The 16,197-nt window shown below is 46.0% G+C and overlaps 1 protein-coding gene across 5 annotated transcripts in view; it reads right to left on the reverse strand.

Annotated features, from left to right (window-relative positions):
- znf536 (zinc finger protein 536) overlaps window positions 1-16,197 on the reverse strand; it is a 309,249-nt gene that overhangs the window by 160,398 nt on the left and 132,654 nt on the right. For all 5 annotated transcript variants that reach the window (XM_055507612.1, XM_055507613.1, XM_055507610.1 and 2 more), the window contains one exon: window positions 4,379-4,460. The gene's annotated coding sequence lies outside the window, so the exon portion shown is untranslated. The remainder of the gene's footprint in view (window positions 1-4,378; window positions 4,461-16,197) is intronic.

Raw genomic sequence — 16,197 nt, forward strand, 5'->3', positions numbered from 1 at the left:
GGCTTGCTTGCTCATTTGAAGAGCTTTTCCAATTATACAATTAGTCAGGAATGTAGGCCAGCAGCCTTGGTGTTCCTCCTGCTCCCCGACCTCGCATAGCGAGCGCACGTACGACGCCACGACGCCCCACGTCGCTCTGTTCCTGCCTCACGTATGGAATGGGCCAACAATCACATAGGCCACAATACAAAAACACGGTTGCGGGGATGGGGCGAAAGTGGCATCAGCTCCCAGTCCAGGCGGCGGCTGAAGCGGCCGGCGTCCCGGAGGAGCGGCGCTAGCAAGCCGTGACCTTCTTTGTGAATTAGGTTGCGTGTGAGCAACCATCGTCCGCTGAGGTTTTAATAGATAGAAAGTCACAGGGTCACGGCTTCTGTGATCACATTCTGTTTGTTGTGCTCTTTGTTCGTGGGCTTTATTCTTTTCTGTTTTTTTGGAAACCCGCCACCAAAACTCACTGTGCCCCCCAAAATAGAGTGATTTGATCAATTAAGTGGCGAATGATGAAGTAAAGGGATGGCCTTTTCTGATTGTCCCCTCACTTCCGCCTGCTACCGACTGTACTGGGTTTAATATGAAGCAACAACAACAGCCAAGTGCCATCTGTTGGCATGCGGATTTTCTGTAATCTCTCTTTACTGATTACAACAATGACTACACGAACCTCTTAAATAATTATCCCACAATGTAAAAAAAAAAAAGCTAAATAATTATAATCATTAACTCCCACCAAGTCTGCCACTCCTCCAGCAAATGAAGGCTGTCAGAGAAAAAGAGAGATAAAGAGAGAGACCGAGTGAGAGAGGGCTTTTTCTGCTGCGATGCCAATCATCTCTTATTTATACCAGCAGGGCAGAGCACCACACAGCAGTGACAATCTTAACCCGGCAACATCGAGAGGAAACTGTGGGAAATTGACCCCTCTTCACCCACCTCCCCTGCAGCACGTGTTGTTCTTTTTCTGTCCTCTTCGGGGGGAAGAAGGGAAGAAAAAAGAGGAAAAACATCCCAGCACAAAGTATGAACCTGTGTGATATCAGGTTGATACTTCGCCGTCGTCTGGGAATTGAGTTTGGGGTTCGAGTAAAAAGCAGCGATGTCGAGCACAGCCTGTGCACAAATTAGCGGGCTGCACACCTTCACCTACTACACCGCGAGGAAGAGGCAAGGCACCCCCGCCGCTCCTCTGGGGGCGAATAAAAGGCATCCTGGAAAGTGCATGAAATCACTAGCAGGTATTAGGCGCCGGGCTGGGGCTGTGTGGGTGCACCCAAAAAGTAAATCATACTTATTCTGCACATAAAGTGTAATAATTTGATGGTACGCCGCAGGGAAAAAAAAGTGTCAGACGCGCTGAAACGTCTTTTATTCGGGATATGACTGAAACAGCGCCTTTATTACGTAAAGGCAACATTTAGAACCGCGTGGAGGAATTCAGCACTTTTGTGCACATAGTGATAATAGAGTGTTAAAGGCACAAGCACCAAGTGAACTGGATTCAAGTTGCGAAAAATACTGTAAACACGGGTAGTTAAGTACACTATTAGTACACTCTGTACACTATACAGTACAGCTAAAGCTGAATACGAGGCAGACATACAGTATATAATAGTAATTAATAAAGCTTTGGGTTAAAGGTTCGTGTTCCTATAGCGGCTTGTTGGAAAACAAAACAGCAGCTGGTGAAGAACATAATATTTAGTGACAGCTGGTTAATCCACATTAATACACCATCATTTATTAGTTAATTACATCTAGTTTTACGAACCTGAATTTAGTAACTAGTAGCTAAAGCTGCCACATGTAGTGAGAAGTGCAAAATGTCTAGTTGTGAAATGTGTATGTAGAAGTATGTGTTTTAGTGCAGTACTTCAGATAATGTACTTACCTTTGCACAGAACTAATCGAGTGTGAATTCTAACTTCTGATTAAGCATTAATGAAAACATTTCAAACTAATTATAAGTTATTATTGAACATCTATGCATCAAAAGAAACAACTTCCTGCTGTCAGTGCATCGGTGTGTGTGGCTGTGTTTTCAAATCTGCCTTTATATAAGTCATCGGCGTGTGTGTGTGTGTGTGTGTGTGTGTGTGTGTGTGTGTGTGTGTGTGTGTGTGTGTGTGTGTGTGTTTACGTGTTCGCTTTGTGTGAGAAATGGTGTGAGAATACGTCAAAGGGAGCATGTGTTAGCTCTGCTTCCAATATGAGGGAAATATGTGGCACATACCTCCGATATGACACAAGCCAAATGCCATGACTCACCCATGCTATATTTGATTAATAAAAGTACAGCCGGTAAAAAAAGGAATACAAAACAGCAGACTCTTAGCACGGCTCGGCCTGAACTGTTGCATCCGATTAGTATTTTTTTAATATTAGGTAGCAACAAATATGTCCTGCTCTTTTTTACACTTTGGAGATGCATATGCGAGTGCAGGGTGACAGCTGAGGCAGGCTGTTTTCTCAGCTTGTCCTACGGAGAACAGCTGCCACATATGTTCAGTCCCCGATGAATCAAAATCTCGTAATAAATGTTAAAACGTGAATTTTCCAGCTTCAAGAGAAAAGGTTTCAATTGATTAGCACTTTACAAGCAATCGATATTTACAAACCGGCCTGAACCCCCCCTCCTACACACACACACACACGCACACACACACACACACACACACACACACACACACACACACACACACAGACGCGCTCTCTTTATCTGTTGCTCCAGAAGTCAACTCTCAGGGTGACGGTCTGTTACAAATTAAAAGAATACGGAGACGTGAGAGTGTGTGAGCAATTATTGGAGAGAGGAGGAAAGGAAAGGAAGAGGAGGAACGGCTGGAGAGACATGTATAGATTTAATGTGGGCAAAGATGAATGCGAAGTACCTGAACGACTCACTCCTGGTGTGTGTAAGTACGACGACGATGATGATGATGATGGTGGGGGTGATGATGATGACACACACGTCCAGGTGGCATGAGGCCTCCTAACCCAATGCAGACATATCCCTCACTTGTACTTGTCACTCCATCTCTAATCACTCACTGACACGCATACAGTACACACACCCCAACAGCCCATCACTAGGAGAGATGGGGTGGCCACGCTCCTCCAGCTCCAGGAATAATGGCTTGCACCTGTTTACCATGTCACCTCTGTTTGCTAATTGTCTCCTTGAGCTACAGAGAGAGGAACTGGCGGCATTGTGGCTTTTTGACAGGCACGATGTGTGTGTGTGTGTGTGTGTGTGTGTGTGTGTGTGTGTGTGTGTGTGTGTGTGTGTGTGTGTGTGTGTGTGTGTGTGTGTGTTAGAGCCAAATCTCTTTCAACACTTCAGAGCACATCTCCATAGACGGTGGCCGTTATAGAGAGGGGTCGTTGGGTTTCTTTTAGCAGGGGGTGAAAGTGTTTATTTCTTCTTATCCAGGCTGCTATTATATATATTTAATGTATTTATCGAGAGCCCGACCCTCCAAGCATTCTGTCAACACTCTATTGGTTGAAAGTAAAAAGGGAAAGAGTATTTTTCTGTGTACTTTTTTATTTAACGTTTCATTCATCTCTACCAGTTTATTAAGCTAAGTGAAACACATTTCCCGTTCTAATTTAATATCAATATTTTAATTCTGCATACTGTACACCACGCATCTTATTAGTCCAGTGCTTCTGCTTTCCATCTGACCAATATTTTAGAGGAATCTGTTCGTCTTTGATGAGTACGAAACTATTCGTCAGATCATCTCAATAGCATGTGGGCATCCGGTATTTGGAGCAAGTAGCTTGTGAAAATAAGGTTGCAGAATTAAGTAGGCCACAGCTGTTAATTCACTGTGTTGGATACGTTTAATCAACATTTCATATCTCGTGCTGCTCGTCTCGTTTTCGTGCCGTAGCATTAACTGGGCTCCTCGGTGAAATGTAAGTATTACCTTTACTCAGCTGGCACGAGATGCGCGGCATAAACAAAGCGGGAAACCTAATTAAATTTAATGGAGAATCCTATAAATTTGGACTAAATTACACTTTAACTTCAACTGTAACCGGCACTAGGTGCAACGACATGAGTCAGGGGTGAATATTGTCTGGAAATATGGAATTTCGTGTGGTCGGCATTGAGTGAATGATTACCCGCAGAGTTCAAGCTGCAGTTTGCTCCGTGGCTCCTGATGCCATCGTCTCCCAGGTGGCAGCTCTTTGTTATGCAAAAACCCCCCCTGACTGTGACCTCAGCGCCGACCAGAGCCCGACTCTGCCCCCCCCCCCTCCCGCGTCAACGAACGTATGAACGAAAACGCGCAAAGGTGCGCGTGCGTGAGACGCGCCGACGTGACAGACACCTTTAATATCCTCCCGTGATCGATGGGTGTGATCGTACCTGCGCGACTGCCACCTCGCCGACGAACGCCGGATGCCAGGAAGAGCGGCGACAGCTCCGCGGAAGGTGGGACGACGAGGGCCTGTAAACAAAGCGCACACACCAGGAAATTCACAGTCAGCCACATGTGAAGCTTGACAAGTTTGCAACACTGTTGACAAAATAGAAGGAGCCATTAAAATATTGTTTGCTGATCATCCATCCTCTCCGAAAGCCACCCCTCAGCTTCACTTCTCCACAGGACTTCCTGGAAGAGCGTGATGTCATTTACACGCTCATGAGTAATGTAACAAATATATGAACTGTAATTTATTGTGTGTATCAATCGCTCTGTGTTTTGTCATTGGATTATTACTTTTTTTTTTGTTTTTTTTATTCGCCTGGCGCTGTAATATGCAGCTGCAGACGGGTGAATCACAGGCCTGAGAGGAAACAACGTGAAAATAACAGGAGCGCAGAACCTGTGAGAGGAGCCTGCGCCGCACAGCAGCGCGCGCTATCTGATCCCGCTTTGAAGCCGCCGCTGCGCACCAGAAAAATAATCAAGCCAACGCGAAGTATGTGAACTTAAAGACGGCCGCTCCCGCTTCAAGTAGCACGGGGCTCTGCGCACACGCCAGGGGTCACGTATTTATGACGCTACGTAGGATGGGACGCGGGAAAAAAAAAAAAAAGTTTTAAGCAGAGTTAAGGTAGAAAAACCTGCAAAAGTTGTACGGCTTTGTTCTTTGTTGAAGACGCTCATTTATCTGCTTCTACACAGCTGAATAAACTGCTCCTGATTTACATTTCATTCTTTGTGACATTTCAAATGTTTGCTTAAATCTGCCGAAGTTTGCTTAGATGGTAATCTGAGAGATCTTGGTTTTGTATATTTGCCTTCCATCTTAAGTGCTAAATGCTCGGGGCTGGATGTTCCCCGCTCGCCCCCATAGGTCACCTTTCACCTCGTCTCCTTTCATTTTTCCTTAGTGCATGTAGGTGGTGCTCATTTAGTTTGATTGATTAATGTGGGAATAGGATTAACAAATGCTTCTGGTGGCTGCGGGGAGAGGAAGTCACGCGTAGAGAAGCCGCCTCGGTCCTGTAGCAGAGTGGGGAAGACAGATGTGGAGGGTCTGCAGGGGAACCACCCAGATCAGCAGCCACTACTGTTTTAGTGGAGCCCGTCCAAATTGCAAGTGATTAGACTTATAACTCCACTTTGAGTTCCCCATGTATCACATATAACCTCACAGTACCCCATGAAGCAGTAGATGCTGATTGTTAGAAGAAAAAGGCATGATTTTGTTCCTCTGGGATGAAAGTTTCTTCTCCACAATGGGAACAGGGTGAAGTAACGCCGCCATTCATCAGTGCATAATAATAGGTATTGTCTTTTAGTAAACATACAGAAATCATTTTAAACATTTAAACTTCTGTTGTCGAACTAAAACAAGTAAAACCAACGTCAACGTCTTTGTCAGAGATAATATTTGCCCATGGCTGATCTGAACAGTGACTCTGAGTTCATCCAGGAAGTTAGACGAACGTTAGAAAAACAACACCAGGGCTCACGGTGGTCACCATACAGCTTTACAGGAGCTGCAGAGGGGTCAGGGTTGGAGGACGCACAGTGAGGCCAGGTAGATGTTAGAAACACAAGGACCTGACGAATGTGGGTTGAGGGCATCGTTAACATCCCACAGTCCGACTGGATACATATGATTACGTTACTTGCTGCTAGATGCACCGACAACGACACCAATTTCTCAACTTTTTCCCCTGAAGGGCAGCTGGCCACTCCACAACTCGGGGGAGGGGGAGGATGGGGGCCTGCAACACCAGGTCTTATTCACAATGAGCAGCTGTCCCTGGCCCAGCTTTTTGGAGCTGTATGAGTAAGACTCACACTCACATGCAGAACAGGGAACACACACACACACGCACACACGCACACAGAGCCACAACGTTGCCTTAAGTCACAATCTAAATTGGCTCCCAAGGGCATAGCAACTACCTTGTTCACCAAAGGCATTGTGTATGTTTTTTGAGTGTTTAGCATATGCTGCCGTAACCTGAGCTCTCTCTCTCTCTCTCTCTCTCTCCCTGCCTCGCTCGCTCTTCCTCGTTCTGTCTCCCTTGCACAGACATACTGTACACACGTGCACAAACACACAGTGTTTCCAGAAGTTGCTTTGTTTTCTCCTTTTACATATTTCCCATCGGGCCTTTAATTAAATTCAAAATAGTTCACATCTAACTATTAAGTCGCATTGCACCTCAACAAGGGGCACAGATACAAGGCAGGGTGATGGGACGGGCGCCTCGGCGTCTTTTATCAAGTCTTTCACAAAGTAAGGGTGAGAGGGAGTCGTCTCTCATCACGAGCAACGAGGACAGTTCACCGCTTTTGTTTCTGCTGCAATGTGGCGTTTTAATACTTTACATACGCAGATATAAACAGGTTTATGAAATATATACGCAAAATACGATCGGCCTCAAACGGCCACTTGGAATCCTGCAAAGTAGAAAAACTTGGATCTTCTTTTTTTTCCCAGTTTAATGAATGTTTTTTCCATTTACAACTGAATAAGTTCATGAGAACGTCGTCCCCAAACTGCCGGCGTATCCAGCGGCAGGTCCAGCTGCACTATTGTTCTACCTGAGTGAAATACCACAGCAAATGCTAGCAACGCGTTATCCAATGTGCTAATCTATGATTTGATATCGAAGCGCACTGCGGAGTAATGAAAATAGCTAACATTTTAAGACAGTCTAACCTTTCCTGTGTTTACCTTATTAAAGAGTGTGTACCTTAACTGGTAGTGCAATGCACACAGGGGGGAAACAATGTGTAGAAAGCCGGCAGTGTTTAAGCAGGCGAACAGTAAAGTAATAGGCAAGAGCAGTGAAGTGTTGATTCTACAAAAGATGCGGGGGGAAATTGCACCTTAGTGCGCGTACAGACACACACACACACACACACACACACGCACACACACGCACCCTCCCCCTCCTCAATATACTCCCACAACACGGCCGGCTGCCTGGCAGCCGAAGTTAACATTTTCAGAGAAAATATTCCTTGCCTCCAATAGTCCAGCGTAATTCATTTTCCATCTCTGTTCATTAATCATTGTTAAAATTAGTGATCCATTTCTTCCACTCTGCCATCTGCACTCAGCTTCCTAACAAACATGACACCTCGGCGCATAATAAAAGCTGACAGCTACGAGGAGGCCTTTCCAAATAGCTTTCTGCATATGTGCACCTCCACGACTTGATGCCATTGTCAGACAAAAGTGGGTTATTTAGACCGTTGGCCTGAGAGGACCGCAGACTGCAAATGCAGACGCACGCGGCCGCACATGCACATACGTGTACGCGTGTGACACGTGTGTGTGTGTGTGTGTGTGTGTGTGTGTGTGTGTGTGTGTGTGTGTGTGTGTGTGCCTTTGCAGCTACACTGCAAGTCAACAAGGCAGGAGGAGAAAAAGAGAAATCACTCGCAAATAATCTCAGAAGTCAGAGTCACATGCAGTCACTTTAAAGCATGTGCCAACACATACACAAAACAACAGATGTGCACAATCTTGAGTGGAATGCGCTAAAATCCACGATAAGGGACGTCCCCCCCCCCCCTGTATTTTTCACCAAAAAATGTGGAAAATAAGCAGAAAAGGAAACATGCAAAACAGAAGAAAATCCAAGGAGAGCGTATGAAACAGAGGAACACAGAGAAGTCTTCAAGGTGCCTGTTTACCCCCACGCGGCTTCTGCTTTAACCTCAGCTGGAACTGTCTTGTACTTTTCCACTTGCTGCCGAGCAGCTGTAGCATGTGTGTCTCTTTGTGTGTGTTTGCAGCGATACAATATTTCGTCTTTTTCCCTCTGTGATCTCAACTCGGAGCGAATTCAATTAAGAGGCCGTGCAGCGCGGAATGAGGGAGAAAGACGAGGGAGCGCCGCAGGAAGTTCTCTGGGGTCAGAGGATGTCGCTCTCAGGTCAAAAAGCTTCATCAAGATACCTGGATACTGAGCTTGTGTGGATGTGGCTGCTCAACAATAGAGGGATTATGCCTACTAGTAGCTATATTACTAGTTTTTTTTTTTCGTTATTTCCGATATTTCTGGATTCATTTTCCTCCACAAACAAGCATCAAATCACAAAATCTGTATAAACAATCTTGCGGCGAATCTATCAGAGCCTCTTTCTCTCGTAGCTTACTCACAGTACCTTCGCCTAGTCTCTCGTTAACACCCCTCAAACTGTCCCCTCTTACATCCACGCACGCACACGCACACGCGCGCACACACACACACACACACACACACACCAGCGATCCTATGCCGCTGTAGTCCTGTGATTCTCTTCTTTACACGCTCAGGCACACAGACACATCCTCACACACACACACACACACACACACACACACACACACACACACACACACACACACACAGTCAGGATCCCTCCCTGGCGAGGTGTGTGTGCCTCTCTGCCCGAGGCGCAGCACATTAATCTATATAATGCCCTCAAAGAGAAGGCTTTTTCACACCGCTAACTGCCAAGGACTACGAGGGGCAGCGGCTGAGCCATGATTCAGCTGTTAGCCCAACTGGCGTCCCTGTGCGTGCACACACACGCAAGCGCACACACACACACACACACACACACACACACACACACTGACTCGTCTCTACTACCACCACCCCACCCTTCTCCACTCACACACACATACACTCTTTGCTGGCAGGAAACACAACGCAGACACCTTTTGTGAGCTCACACAGGGACACACTCATCAACACTAGAGCTGGGGATGTAACCTCAATACCTTTTTTTAGGGGGGGGGGGGGTCAAAAACAGAATGTGTTGAAAAGTAAAAACTGCTACTGAGCGCTTGAACGGATTCAGACTGTTCTTTCTTCCTTTATCACAAAGATCCTGCAGTATTTAATTAGGCCAAGCTCGTGTGTTGGTCTTTGATAGGAGCAAAACATTGACTTTGTAAAAGTTATGGTATAAAATAGATTTTTTCTGATCGGCATCAGAGCAGAACATTGAGTCCAGCTCTCGCCAGCCGTGCTCTTGTGTTGCTTGCGCGCTTGTGATAACACACTGTTGTAACAGTAAAGTCCGGCACCTCGTCCCCCATATGCTGGCGTTACCTTACAGGACGTCTGGGCTTCGCAGCTCCCTCATTTCACGCTGCAACCTCTCGCGCGTGTGAAGATGCAGATTTAATATTCATTTGTTGCATGAAAGTCAACAAAACAGACAGCCCAGAGCGGTGATTGGAGGGCCAGTGCTCAGAGACAGACGGCGAGCAGAAGAGCTGCTAAATCATCTTGACATTCACCGAGAAGTAGCCACACAGAAAGCTACTGCTGCTGGTAGTTCTCCCATTGACTAATTTGGTTCTACTTAACCCCTAAACACCCTGCACACACACACACACACACACACACACACACACACACACACACACACACACACACAGAAGTGGATGCAAGGCAAAAGGCAAATCGAGGCCCGCGCGCACACACACACACACACACACACACACACAAGCATCTCTCAGTGACACATTTAATTCCAGGTTCTCAGCACATCTGAATTACAGCAGGCTGATGAGGGAGAGAGGGCCAGGCCCCTCTGGACTGATTAGCATCATTTAAGAAAGCCTTCCTTTTCGCTTTCTGCCCGCCTCAGCGACCTTTCTCCCCTCTCTCTCTCGCTCCCCCTCTTCTCTATTGCTCTCTGCCACTCACCGGGGCAACCCGCCCACCTTACAGCCTACAAGATGGGTGGCATCCCCACCAGCACAAGTCAATATGGAGTACACTAATTTACATCCAGCGCAGGAGGACTACTACAGTGCATGTGCCTCCGGGGCTATTTTATTGCTTCAAGTGTTCACGGACGGCTCCTTGTTAACTTCAGAGTCTGTTTTCTGAGAGGACAAAAGGACACAACCAATGCATATATGCATCAGGCGCCATATGATGCAGTTTTTTTCTACGTGTGTAGAGTAAGTAAGACAGAGCCTGTTTTATTTGTGCATATTTCCCCCCTTCTAAATTATATAAGCCTTGCACATGGCTTAAAATTTTGTAAAGCTTTTCTCAAAATCCTACTTATGGTTGCCATTCTGTGCCAAAAAGTTCATCTGGCCTGTAAATTTAAGCATGGATTACAAATATTCAAATCATGAGCTTACTGTTCAAATAAACATTTCCAACAGGGAGGGGAAAAGTTGCAAGGCATACACTTTCAGCATAATTCCTCCTCTGGCACCTCCCCTCCCCTCGCTCCTAATAAAACAACCACAAAAAAAAGAGAGAGAGAGAAAGCGAGCGAGCGGGCGAGCGGGGTAAAGAACAGGGGTCCGGGGTGGTGGGAGAAGACGGGGGGAGAAATGCAAAAACAAAAGGCAGAGTTAAAAGTTTGGCTTCTTCCTCTACCTTGTGCTGGATAAACAGCGTTGATGAAATATGTAATTAATGTAATTGTAACCACCTATGCAATTACAGTCAGCTGGGTGGGCTCAGCTACACCGCTGCACTCTGCCACGGGACAAAGGGCACCTTATTACAGTTTTAAGGGGGGGGGGCGAGGAAGGTCTTAAGCTGGTCAGCTGCTCACCACATGGTTGAAATAATAAAGGACTGAAGTCACAATGATTCGGGCTTTAGCTCAGCTTCAGTGATCACTGCACTTTCCACCGGACGACGCAAACACCTGACAGACAGGAAGTGATGTCATCTGTGACATCACACAAAGCTGCATCCTTTTCCAGCGAAGCTTTGTGTGAGTGAGGTTCATATACGCTGAAAGGTGGTTTTACTCTGTTCCCATTCATGCATCAGGAGCATCGTGTATCAGGCAGTTTAGAATCTCTAGAAGTGTTACAGGAAACATTAGAACCTGTCCCATTAACATTACACTTTCTAACTGTGTTACTGGATCATCGCTGTTCAGCAAAGCTTTACTGGACTGAGAAAACAGACTAGTTTAATACTGATGGGAAGATTCCTCTGCTTTAGCACATTCTAAGAAGTGATGTAAATTAAACGTGTTTCATTTAGTCAAATCCACTAAACTGTGCTCTTTTCTAAAAGCAAACAGAATCACTCCGACCTGTAGTGAAGTGAGGATTGTATAACAAAGCTTTGTTACATTTGTTATGGGGATTGAACCAAAGCGTTGGCACTTTTATTTGAATATTTTCCATGTTTGTCTTCACACATAACCACCTGCAATCAACTTAAGGGCTCGGAATAAAACCGTCCCGATAACCATATAGACACTGTATGGATGGCGAATAAAGCGGCATCCGTACTGACAAACACTTTGTGGCTGTGAGAGGAACCAGTCAGGCTTTAGGTTAAGGTGCAGGCCAGTGGCCAGGCCCATTCATACTGACAGCCGGTGTTATCCCAGGGATTAAAATAGCCTCTCCTCTGGTACTCGCCCCTGCCCAGCATTAAAGTCTTCCACATTTGCAAAATTGCAAACAGATGCAGCTCAAGTACCTGCAAATAATCTGCCAAGACCAATTTCAAAAGGGAGATTTCAGAATATGTGGGAGTCATTAGAGGGAGTATTATTTCAGCGATGAGCGCGAGAGGGCCAGCCGTGGATCACCCAACCAGATGGGTTCTGCTGCCTTTTATTCAGGAAGAAAGAAGCCGACGTGTTCTTCATCTCCCCCGTTCCCCCAAATGAAGATATATAACGTGTATGAAGCAATTACGGCAGAATATTGGAAGTTTCAGAAGCAACCAAAGAATGTCAAATTTCCTTTTGAGTTTCTCAAAACAATCTTTTCATCTTCCCAGTGAGGATGCTTTCAGATGTGGGCCGAGGAGGGGAGGGGGGGGGGGTGTTCGATGTAAACGAGGATACAGGCACCGAGATCTGAGGCTTTTATTGTTTTGTATTGAGTGTTAAATATGAAGAGGAATTAAAAGGTAGACGCCTTAAAAGGGGCCCTGTGGCGTATGGAAATGAAATATGCTCCGGCGCCGTAATTTGCAACCGCTGCTGTTGTTATTTTTCAGACGGTTATCAGAAGTTTCTCCGGTCGCCTCGGCGCGGCTTTAAAGAGGCGCACAACAAAGCGCTCACCAATTAAAGACGATTTTAACACCAAGAAGTGAGGCAAACTTCATTAGATGCTCCATCCAGCTGCTGACAAAAAGCCATTCAGAGCGGCGTCTTTAAGCGTCGCTAATGAATAATGTAGAATCAAAACACCGACTCTTTTCCTCCTCGCCGTCGTTTTTTGTCGCTCAACGTTGGCCGCTCGCAACAGCGCGCCGCCCTATAAGCAAATGAAATGTTTATATCTAATGGGATTTGATGAGGTGACTGGTTATTACTGCTGGTGGGGGAAGAGGAATAACAATCTAAGGCACTTAAAAAAAAATGATCAAAATCACCAAGCCCTTGAAACAATACACATTCAATCAAATTCTACATAATTGTAACAGTAGGAAGCATTTTAGGAATTCCACCCACAACAAACAGGCTTTGTTCTCCTGTTATGAGAGGCAGTGAGGGGACACAATCAAGTGCGTGAGAAAACCAGAAACCCAGGATTTCAGGCAATTCCTCCTTCGCTACTCTTTTGCTATACACAACACCCTCCTCCTCCCTCCACTCACCCCCTCGTAGCCCACCTTGTTGTTTTTTTTATTTTTTTTTCAGGGTCACCCATATTATTTGCTTCCCGTCTCATTGTAGCTGGCAAAAAAGGGAATTTGGTAATTGAGTGGTACAGAACATGTGCCCTCCCAGCTCGCAGATGACAGATGGATTATAAAAACTTCAAAGGCGAGCATTTGGAGCACCAGGGGAGAGATGCTAGGTATTTGAACTATCATTCTTTACCCAGGAGACAATGACTGCCTGACATGGTACATACATCAAGAAATAGTGCAATGGCACAGGCACAAGCCAACACACACATATGCACTCGCACCCCTCCTTTTGCATCTCTCTCTCTCTCGCTCGCTCGCTCGCTCGCTCTTTCTGTCTCTCCCCCGTTTTGTGGAACTTTGCGCCAAGCTCAGAAACATAACAAGTGGGGGGTAATTCTGAGATGCTGGAGGAGCGAGGCAGAGGCAGAGCGTGGAAGGGTGTCTATCCTGTTTTTCACTTGAGAACTTGAGTCACCTTTGTCTTCTTCAAGATTCGGTTCTCGGCCGCATTTCAAGTTCAAACTGTGGCCATTCCCTCTCCCTCTCTCTCTCTCTGGTCAGTGCAATAATCAGGCTCCATCTTTGCGGTTTAAAAAAATAGAGCCAGATTATCAAGCCTTGAGGAAAAGTATAAACACCACAGTACTGTAAGAGAAGGAAAATGGTGGGCGGCGATGCCTATAATCATCTTATAAGCATGATTTATGAAAAGGGCCATCTGCTTTGCCTTACTTAAGCACGGAGGCAACCTTTAATAATATAAGGACATGAGGGACGGTGAGGGGCGGGTGGGGAACAGCGGGGAGCTCAGCACAAAGACGCATATACAGAGATCTCAACAAATTCGACAAACTGGTCACACCCCCCCCCCCCCCCCCCCCCCCCCCCCCCCCCCCCCCCCCCCTTTCCCCCTCTCCTTCGTCCTGTCTCATCTGCAGCTTTCAGCCGTTAGTTCAAATGCCAGCTAATCACTGTTGACCTCCCCTCTCACAGCGTTTAACCCCCAGCCCCTCCCACTGACCCTGAAGGAATTAGCAGCCGCACTGTAACACACACGCACATTCACAAACACTCACATAGGCCGACAAGGAAGCGGCGCGCGCGCACACAGGCACACTTGTCCTCGTGAGGCGTTCGCTGCCTCAGTGTTTGTGACCACTCTGTACGATCCGCAGAACAGAACATCAGTATATGATTCATGCGCTACAAATGCATAAATTCACAAGTTTCCAACAGTCTCACAAAATCATAGCACAACCAATAATCCAACATCTACTTCTTCCGTTCTATTCAGATATAAATTGACTGTAGAAAGCCAGTGACTTTTTGGCATTTGTTTCAAATATGACTTCAATTATTAATCATCAGCTTTGAAGCAGATGAACTTTCTGACAATCAAACCATTGATTAATCAAGCAGTTATTTCAGATTTTCTTAATTATTGTAATTATTCTAGATTGTTTAATTATTGATTCATCTCATAGACTCTAAACATTAGAAGAGGTGAAAAATGCTCCTAATAAGGACCAAACATAATGGTCTTGAAATTGCCTGTCCCCAAACAATTTTTTAACCCGCTTTTCACTTTGATTGTGACAATTTAGCAACTTGATTTTAATGTCAGCACTAGTTTCAGTTGCTGCTCAAAGACACACCAGCATCTTGCTCCCCAATGGTGACGCAACCCGTCATTTCCTGTGGACAAATCCTAAAGAATGATCCAAACTGGTTAGCGTACAGTAGCTGGAAAAAAGCTCCCCATACATGAAGGAAAAAGAGCATCTCTAAGCAGTGCGGCTCTGACTTGATTGGCATTCATGTCCCAGCTGCTGCCCTTTCTGCTTTGCCGTGACCTGGAAATGGCTCCCAATGCTCCCTTAAAGAGCGGCGGCAGCGTCGTTGGGAGGAGGAGGAGGAGGAGGGAGCGGAGATGGCTAAGAAGGGAGGTATCATAATGAGGGCATGTGGCGCGCGCTATTGTGTTACATACAAACACGTGTGTGCGCGTACGTGCACCACACACCCACATGTGTTTCCCTCCATGTGGTCACCTTTTCAGTGTCCATCAGGATTGTTGGCCTAATCCTTGTTGGATCGGCTCATCAATGCCTAGGCTGTTTATGCGTAATGGATCCCTCGCCCCCCTGTCTCTCGCCCCCTGTAAATACCCACCCACCCCTTTGCCCCTTCCTCCCCCTTCCCTGCCTTTCTCCTGCTGTCTCCTCCCTCATCCTCAAGTTTTCTCACTCCTGTATGATTTTTCTTTTAACTTATCCTGAATTCAACATCAGATTTGGTGCCAGTGGCCTAAAAGCAACACAAGTGGTTACACATCTAGTATACGTTCTGTAATATTTTATGTTCAAGACTAATGCAAAATACACTGGATGATGTAAATGTGGTTCCAGATGGTTTCCAATTTGACAGTTCTGCTTATAAAGGTCAGAAAGATTTAATTATACCTGTGAATGCATGTATGTTAATAGACTTTATCCAAAAATATTGATACAGTTATTATTGTTTTTGTTAAAGTCAAATCCCACTTTTCATACCACTCAGTTTGGGTTATGGCAGGATTCAAAATAAATTTGAGATTTCTGGCCTGCCGTATAATTTTCTTGACAAACCTGTCATGGAGACTGTATAATCATTTGTCTTTCCACCCTTTCCCATCCTTCCTTGCTCACTTCATCCTCCTCCTTCTCCTCCTCCTCGAAGCCTCGCAGCATGTGTAAGCAGAAGCGCACGTGCTCCCCTCGCCCTCATTACGAGCTAACTACGCTGTTTGATTAAAAGCATGTACAGAGAGGAAAAGAGAGAGGGGGAAGAATGAAACGAGCGACAGAGAGAGAGAGAGGGAGGGAAGAGGAAGGGGAAGCGGCGGAGAGGGGGGTGGGGGGCAAGAGGAACAGGCCGAACCTCCATAATTAAGATCACTTCACAGATTACCTCCGGCAACAAAAGCGCGGCGAGCGGCCGCCCGCAGCCACAGAAATTGGATGAAAAAGGGGTGTTGAGAAGGAGACTGACCTCAACTGCCGCCTACCCCCCCCCCAAAAAGAGACACACACATGCGCACGACAGCGTCACAGGGATTGTTAGAAGGACACTTCTTACAGTCAGAAGCA

Source organism: Betta splendens, chromosome 3 (genome assembly GCF_900634795.4).
Source record: "Betta splendens chromosome 3, fBetSpl5.4, whole genome shotgun sequence".
NCBI classification, from domain to species: Eukaryota; Metazoa; Chordata; class Actinopteri; order Anabantiformes; family Osphronemidae; genus Betta; species Betta splendens.